Source organism: Dasypus novemcinctus, chromosome 1 (genome assembly GCF_030445035.2).
Source record: "Dasypus novemcinctus isolate mDasNov1 chromosome 1, mDasNov1.1.hap2, whole genome shotgun sequence".
NCBI lineage: Eukaryota > Metazoa > Chordata > Mammalia > Cingulata > Dasypodidae > Dasypus > Dasypus novemcinctus.
In genome coordinates, this window is record NC_080673.1 from 3,082,807 (window position 1) to 3,092,175 (window position 9,369).

General features: G+C 44.6%; 1 pseudogene; it reads right to left on the reverse strand.

Moving 5' to 3' along the window:
* Positions 1–7,830: 7,830 nt before the first annotated feature.
* LOC131279241 (FGFR1 oncogene partner 2 homolog pseudogene) lies at positions 7,831–8,447 on the reverse strand (annotated as a pseudogene).
* Positions 8,448–9,369: the final 922 nt, after the last annotated feature.

Consider the following 9,369-nt stretch of genomic DNA (forward strand, 5'->3'; position numbering starts at 1 on the left):
CCAAGGCAGAAGCCCTCAGGCAACCAATGGAAAAGGCCAGCTTTTTAGTTTAAAAAGATGGAGATGATGCAATGTAGATAGCATTTCTTTGACCATTGCACAGGACAGACCTGAAGTGCAACTCCGGCCCTAGTTAGGACCCTTTGACTTAGTTCTGCAACTTTTGTTGACCAGGAATCCCCCTCTTAAGAGTTACCTGGCAACCTGGCCCAAGCTAGACTCTTAATGTTAGGAAGATTAGGGCCAGATGAGCTATCAGCTGAAGACAGGTTCTCATATCAGTCACACATCTAGACCAGTCAGTCCCCATATTTGGGCCCACATAGTCCCTATCCTGAAGGGTCACTGCCCCCTCCTCCAGCTTTAAAATCCATCACCTGTGGCCTGTCCATTTCTTTCCTCTATTTCTTTTTTTTTCATATTATCTTTTCTTTAAAAGATAAATAGATCACATAAACTTTGTGTTAAAAGTCATAATGCTTCTCCTATACCCCATTCCCCATACCCCTGTCTACACTTCCCCATGTTGAGTCTGCTGTCCCTCTCCTGGGCCATGGCATGACCTCAGGGACTCCCTGGGGATCTTTCATCCAAGGGGGGAGATGTCAGCTGAGGAGACTGAAGTTGGAGCAGGGGTCTCTCACACCACAACACATGGCTCATTCTTTCCCCCTCTCCAGGAGTGCAGAATCTTCAAGAACTTCTCATTCTACACTATCCTTTCTGCTCTTGAAAACCTCATGATTGTCCATGTGTAGGAGATGTGGGAGGAAGTTTCCACAGGGCATGTTTCTCCCCACGGGATGCCAGGTGGAACCAGGCAGCCCCTGGAAGCCTGGTGATTGCCAAGCAGGAAGTCTAGGAATCAGTGTCTCCTGGGGAGTGGCTGAGTGCCTTAGGGCTCCAGGTCTCCAAGTGACCTTATGTCAACTGTTGTGCCTCAACATGGTCTCTGCTCAGTCAGAGTTGAGCCAAATGGCAAATGTTGCTCTTCAGCAACACACAATTTCCAGTTGAAATTTACACATTTCAACACCAGCTGCTCATGAAATAGGAGTGGGGGTCTCTGTTGTACCCACCTGAAAGCTCAGCTCACAAGCCTATGATATTCTGCAGTGCTCAGAGCTGCCCAGGCAGTGCTGGTCCCAGGAAGCAAAACAAAGTGGATGGGCTCCTAGACCCTCCCACTCAACCCACCTTTCCCCTTCCTTTTTGCCCTCCCCCCAGGGACACCTGCCACCTCTTTCAGATGTCATCTGAGATTTACTCAAAAGAGAACAAGTCCTCACAGGGCAGCGAACTGATCATCCAGGTAGAGAGAAGGCTGAGGGGGGCAGGGCTCAGGAGGTGGGCTTGTTTGTTTGTCCCTGGAAGTTTCTTTGCAAATATCCTGTCTGGCCTATTCTGGATGAAGATAAAGTATGTCCTGTGTCATTTATGTGCAGGTGTGGGCTGTTGTAGGGTCATAGGTCATGGCTTTCAGATGTGGTGGAGGTGGCTTGGTCCAGTAGGAAATGATGAGCTGGCAGGATGAGAACCACGTGGTTCTCAAAACTGTACCTCGTTACCAATGACATGTGTTAGAGAGCTATGAGAATTATTTGGGAGACAGGAAGCCACAGTGGGTCCCTCCTGACTGAAAGCTTCCATATAAAAGATGAAGAAAACTTCAATGTCCCATCCTGCAATGACATGTGGTCCCAGCCATGACACATCAGCTTGGGGTGTATCTGTAGGCAGAATATCTTGAGTGGACCCCTCACAGTGAATTTTTTTTATGGCATTTGGCAGCCTCTGGGTTGTCTACTCCTGTGGGCTGGGGCAGGCAGGATTTACTCAACTAGGCCTCCATGGACACATTATCCTCAAGCTCCATTGATGGGACAACACGAGGCCCCCCAAACATACACATTCAGAGGCAGGAGAACCAAACACTGGTTAGTGGTGGTGAGGCTGTGGGGCAGCCTCATTGTAGTTGAGGCCTCCGCCCAGAGAGAGTTGCCCATTCTCTGATGCCCCAAGTGAATGCTTAGTTGGGCCATTCCACAGAATGGAAGCACAATCATCCAGGGGTGCCACACTCACCGTGAATTCAGGGGGTTCACAGGAGAAAAGGAACATGGCTGAGCATTCCAGTGACTCCCAGTGATAGAGCAGGATGGCCAGAGCATCTGTGCTGCTAGAGTGCACCACTGAAGAATCTGGACTCCAAATAAGGGGTCAGTCTTTGACCTCATGTCAAAGATGTACAAACAGGCTCAGGGAGACCAGGCCTCGTGCACAAGTCCCCCAGGGCACCTCAGGCAAATGGTGGCAGCAGACTTCCACCTGCTCACTTGATCCAAGTGTTCAAGACCCCAGGGACAATGGGAGGGGTAGAGGACCTCGCTGACCTCAACATGCTCAATCCTGCCAGGAGAATACCCCGAGTTTTCCGCCTTGGACATGAACCCCAAAAGACCCCCAGAAGAAGCAGCAACAGCAGGAGAATGTGAGTGTGGCTAATGCCAGGGGCCAGGGCAGGGTGGTCTCCAAGTCAGGATGGGGACTTCCTAAAATCCCATCACTCATGAGCCTCTGAGTCTGGGGTTCATCCATTCAATATCCTCTCCCTTGAAACCTTTAGGGTCATGAGCCCTGGGAATCCTCAGGGACTAGTGGCAGCAAGAGCCTGGAAGACAGCAAGAGCTTTGATTGTGTGGGATTGGGGGTAATTGTATTGAACTAAAGCTGGTGCTGGGAGGTGACTGGAAGGTGGTTTAGGGGACTTGGAGGCTGAGAGGTTTACTTAGGTGTGACAGCTGAGTGCTGGAATGTGTCCCAAATGTGTCCCAGGGTGATGCTGGGAGGTCTTAGAAGTCTGAGATGGTGGGGTATTCAGGGCTGTGTCCTGGGCACCTGAGTACTGTGCTCAACCCCACCCACCCAAGCTGGGGAAATTCCTCACACAACTTTTTTTTTTTTTTTTTCTTTTATGATCTCATTTTTTAAAAAATGTTACATTAAAAAAAATAAGAGGTTCCCGTGTAATCCCCACCACCCCCTCACCACACTCCTCCCACATCAACAACCTCTTTCATCATCATGGCACATCCATTGCATTTGGTGAATACATTTTGGAGCACTGTTGCATCACATGGATAATAGTTTTCATTGTAGTTTACACTCTCTCCCACCTCCACCCACCGGACCATAGCAAGGCATACAACGTCCAGCATCTGCCCCTGCAATATCACCCAGGACAATTCCAAGTCCCAAAAAGGCCCCATGTCACATCTCTTCTTCTCTTTCCCTGCCCTCAGCAACTACTGTGGCCACCTTCTCCACATCAATGCTACAATTTCTTCCATTACTAGTCACAATACTTTTATAGTAGAATATCAGTAAGTCCACTCTAATCCATGCTCTATTCCTCCATCCTGTGGACCCTGGGATGGTGATGTCCACTCCATCTCTATAATGAGAGGGGGTTAGATTCTATATGGGTGATGGATGCAATTCTTCTGCTTGCAGTTGCAGGCACTCTCAGTTTCCTGGTGTGGTTTGTTGACCTTCTTCACCTCCCTGTTAGCTGGCCTGGGTAAGTCCAATGAACCAGAAGGTAGGATTTGCAAGCCTGCTGAAGCTCAGGCCCAGTTGGCACATGGACAGTACAGAGATTCAAGTCTCCTGTGTATACACCAACCTCAGTGCCAACCCCAGGTTCAGTAAAAATGACAGAAGTGGCAAGTGTAGATAGGTCACATCTGAGTCCAACAGCACCACACTCAGGAACACAAACTCTAAAGTAGGGCCAACTCACATGGCATTGAACTCCACAGCCATCTGCCATGACCATAGAACCTGTGGGTCTCCATAGTCCTCAGGGTTGTATCCACTTTGGCTGTCTCTGGGGTTCTGCTGAAGAGTGTGTAAGCACAACCCCTCTGATGACCTCCTGGCTCTTTCTGATGACTCTTAGCCATATAAACTCATTTGTCTTTGCCATTTCCCCCTTTTGTTGAAGGTTGACAAGCAATTTTTAACACATGACCCTATTTGTAGGCTGAGATATTCTGCTGGTCTGAGTTAACCCTGTTATTCAAGGTCTTTTTCCAGTTACATCAGCAGCTACTGCTTGGTAGTTATCCCTCAGTGCCAGGGAGGCTCATCCCCAGGAGCCATGTCCCATGGTGGGTGGAAGGTAATGCATTTACATGCTGAGTTTGGCTTAAACAGTGGCCACATTTGAGCAACATGGAGGCTCTCAGGAGGTAACTCTTAGGCACCCTGCAGCTCTGGGCCTAGTTCATATTTCAGGCATACAGGCTCATAAGCATAGTCATCAGTATCAAGGACTCATTATTGCACCATCCTTCTTTGTTGGTCTTTGCTATTGTACTTGGGGGATTGTTGCTATTCCATTGGGGCATGTGACAGAGCTCCCCTGGTTAGGAACTCAGCACTCCCTCAGTTGTTGTTTGTAACTACAACTACTATGAAAATATCTAACATATATCCAAACAGTTTTATGTACCCTATATACATGCCCTGGAGGACTTCCTTCCAACCATGTGCCCCCCATCAATAACACTCCACACCTGTGTTCCTCCCCTGCCATAGTTGAACCTCTCTGTGGTCCAAACCTTCTTCAAAAATGAAGCCTAATATATAATGCCAGGTTTCATTAATAAGAAAATGGGAAAATGGACGTTAAATGTGTGGAACCAAAGTAAATGGGGGGCAAGGGAGGAGTTTCTGGAGAGTACACGAGGATGGATATAAAACATGTAATATTACACCATAACATATAGGAGACGACAGACTGATAATGTAAACCATAATGTAAAACATAGGAGAACTAAAAATGTAAAGAACTGTGAATCCTAAAGTATGCACCATAATGTAAGCACAGATACTACCATGTTAGAAAGCTAATATCTCAGACTCTGTACATCACCTTAAGTAAATATGATGTGAATAGGGTGTAAGAGTATCGCTGTGGAAGGAAAAAGGTGTTGTGGTGGATGTATGGGAGTGCTGTATATTATATATATGCATTGCTGTGGTCTAGGACTCCTACGAAGAAACGCTGAATAATTAGGGGGGGGGGGAAAAAGGATAGGATGTGGAATTTTTTCAAATCAACATTCTTTATCTAAGTTCTTTATCTAACTTTATCCAAGTTCTTTATCTATCCTTTAAACCCATCGCTATATGCCATTCCCTAGTAAGGGACCATGACATTATATTGGGCTTCAAATTTCGGGGAGTTCTGGATCACAGAGTGTTTCAACAATGGCAATGGAGGGATACTGGTATGGGATACCAATGACAGGTGATATATGGCTGACAGGGAGCTGTACAGAACATATGTCCAGGGTGCATGGTAATGACTGGATATACTCATAGTGGCAACAATTAAAAACCCAGCAGGGGGGGTACTGGGTTCCTGGCCAGTGGTGCTCTGTCGTGGTCCCTAGGGGAGCAGCGATAGTCTCCCAGGTACAGCGGCGGGGACCGGGAGGGAGTGAGGGTTCAACAGTGAGCCCCTGATGCTAATGACTATGCTTGTGAGCTGATAAACCTAAAATAAGAACAAGGCCTAGAGCAACATTGTGCCTGGGAATTTCCTCCTGTCAGCCTTCATGTTACTCAAATGTGGCCAGTCTCGAAGCCAAACTCAGCATGTAAATGCAATGCCTTCCCTCCAGCGTGGGACATGACACCCGGGGATGAGCCTCCCTGGCAACGAGGGACCACTATCAAATACCAACTGATGATGCAACTGGAAAAGGACCTTATATGGAAGGTTCAATGTGGATCAACAGAATATCCATGTCTACATAAAACAACATGACTTTAAAATGTTGTTTGACCTAAAGTAAGGGGGAAATGGAAAGGAGAAATGAGTTTATATGGCTACGAGTTTCTAAAAAAGAGTCTGGAGGCTGGCAGAAGGATTGCCCTCATGCACAACTGAGCAGAGTCAGAGAGACAGATAAAGCAGATACAACCCCCAGATATTGGTTCCTATGAAGGCTAAAGAGACCCATGAGAGTTATGGTCATGGCCGATGGGGTTTACTACCAGGGCAGATGGCCCCTCTCTGGAAATGGTGTTTATGTGTGATGAATCTGGACTCAGATAGGATCTCCCTTCATAAGACTTTCATACTAATCTGCTGGAGGTGCAGTTAACGTTGGGGTTTAAGATATAGTTAGGGGATTTGAATCTCTGGACTGATAATGTGATAGCCAGGTCCTGAGCCTCAACAGACTCCAGCACCTACAATCTGATTTATTGGACTTACCACACTCAGCTAAGATGGAGTTGAAGAAGGACAATCACCACACCATGGAGCCTAGAGTGATTACAACTGAAAATGGGAGGATGGCAGCCAGCATCCATGTGGAATCTGAGCCTCCTCTTGACATAGAGGTGCAATGGACAAAACCAATCCAATGTCCACATAGAAGAGGTGGCATTGGATTGGGAAAAGTGGACATGGTGGACGATGGGTATGGGGAAGGGCAGGAAGAGATGAGAGGTGGGGGCGTATTTGGGACGTGGAGCTGCCCTGGATGGCGCCTCGGGGGTGATCACCGGACATCGTGGATCCTCACAGGGCCCACTGGATGGAATGGAGGAGAGTATGGGCCATGATGTGGACCATTGTCTATGAGGTGCAGAGGTGCCCAAAGATGTACTTACCAAATCCAATGGATGTGTCATGATGATGGGAACGAGTGTTGTTGGGGGGGGAGAGGGGGGGTGGGGGGGTGGGGTTGAATGGGACCTCACATATATATTTTTAATGTAATATTATTACAAAGTCAATAAAAAAAAAAGAAAATGGGATATAGTGATGGATTTAAAGATTAGAAATAGAATACATACTAATTTAGAAAAACTAAAATAAAGTGAAAATAAATTGGGGTATTAAAAAATGAAAATTTTTTTTCAAGGGAATTCCCAGTTTACTTTGAAATGACCATACCTAGCTTACCATATCAAACATTTCAACTCAGCTAAATGACCTATATATTCTTAAAGATCAAGCAGAGAGGAGAAAAATTTCATCTTCATTACTGATAAAGAAACAAAACATATTCTTTCAGAGTAGTTTAACCTACTAAATATGTCTCTTATATGATCTTCTTTCTTAGAAAGTAGTATTCCTTCTCTTTCATTCCTGAAATATTTCATACACATAAGCAAGTTATTGACAATTATTAGCTAAGTGTTAATTATTGTAAGTTAGCAAAAATTAAATAACCTCTTTTTTAATGGTGCATACAGAACAATGACAGTCTTTAAAACTGAATTTTAACAAAAATTCAAATTAATGGGAACATAGGCAATCACTAAAGTTGAAGTCTCATGGTGCATAAGCCATTTGTTAACTTTGACACCAAACAGAAAGGATAAAATTTAGTATGAAGATCTTCCATTCACAAAACAGTGGCAAAATTTGTATTTTTAACATGGAATAATTCTATAAATTTCCAAATACTTATTGGGAATATTCAAGTTTATCCAAGTATTCAGAATGCCAACAGCACTGCTCAACATTCTTGATATATTTAGGAGTAACTGTGAAAACCTATTCTCTCGTCACCAGCTAACAAGGGTTAGGTTTCTACTTTTCAGTTATGTTGTGGAATCAAGTCTATGTCCATTAAGTACACATTTTTTTTGTGGCTATTTCTTAAAAATGTCATTGCCAGTGTTCTGTACATATTATATATAAAAAACAAAGGGTTAATAGAGACTGACTTTCCTGTTAATTCATTCATTTAGTAGGCAAGTCCTAGAGACCAATGAGAAGCTCCAAGACTCAGAGGCTCTTCAGCTCTTCCTCAGACTCAGGTCACTATGCAGACAAAGATGTACTTTCTGATGCATCATCTTTCCTCAGGTTCAAAAAGGATTCTCGAGTTATTTGAAGGATCTCTCTCAAGCTTTCATTTTCTTGTTCTAGTTGAAATATTCATTCCTGTTCCTTGCAACCTTGCTGTTCATCAATTTCAATGGCTTTCCTCATGACTGCTGCCATTTCAGTTATTTGGTCAACATGTGCTTGTAATTCCTTGGAATGCTGCTCTTTTAACTTCATTATTATACCCGGATCATCTTTTTTGCTAGCCATTAACAATCTAAACATTTGTTCTCGATACTTGCTCATTATAAGTTCCAAGGCAGACTGATGTTCTTCCAGGGATGTGCGCAGTTCTTTATTCTCTTGCTGCAAGTCTCTGTTTTCTTGCTGTATACCCATGACCAATGTGGACCATGGTCAATGTCTTGCAACTTCATTAAGTTCTTGAATTTCTTCCTGATACTGTTTCTTCACTTGTTGAGAGCAGTGGTTTGCTCAATAAGAGATTCTGCTACATCATCGGGTCTCTCAATCTTTCAACAACAGCTTTAGCATTGGCAACTGCCTTCTCAATTGTGCAACTCATTTCTTTTTTTTTTTTAATTTAAGTTTAAATTTATTTTTTTATTTTTAGAAATATATATTTTTTCTTTTTTTCCTTTTTTTCAAATTCTACTCAATTTATTCATTTTTTAAAAAATATTACATTCAAAAAATATGAGGTCCCCATTCACCCCCACCGCCCCACCCCACCAGTCCCCCCACAGTAACACTCTCCCCCATCATCATGACACATCCATTGCATCTGGTGAGTACATCTCTGGGCATTGCTGCACCCCATGGCCTATGGTCCACACCATAGCCCACACTCTCCCATGTTCCATCCAGTGGGCCATGGGAGGACATAGAATGTCCAGCAATTGTCCCTGCAGCACCACTCAGGACAACTCCAAGTCCCGAAAATGCCTCCACATCTCATCTCCGCCCCTAGCAGCCACCATGGCCACTTTTTCCACACCAATGCCACATTTTCTCGATTATTAACCACAATAGTTCATGAATAGAATATCATTAAGTCCACTCTAATCCTTACTGTATTCCTCCTTCCTGTGGACCTTGACTTGGTTGTGTCCATTCCACATCTATGTCAAGAGGGGGCTTAGATTTCACATAGATACTGGATGCAATCCTCCTGCTTTCAGTTGTAGGCACTCTAGGCTCCATGGTGTGGTGGTTGACATTCTTCAACTCCATGTTAGCTGAGTGGGATAAGTCCAATAAATCAGAGTGTAGGAGCTGAAGTCTGTTGAGGCTCAGGGCCTGGGTATCATATTGTCAGTCCAGAGATTCAAATCCCCTAAATATATCTTAAACCCCCGCACCAACTACAATTCCAGTAAAGTAGCATGAAAGGCTTGTGAAAAGAGATCCCATCTGAGTCCAGCTCCATCACGCAGAAACACCAGCTCCAAAGAAGGGCCAACTGACATGGCAGTGAACTCCATCTG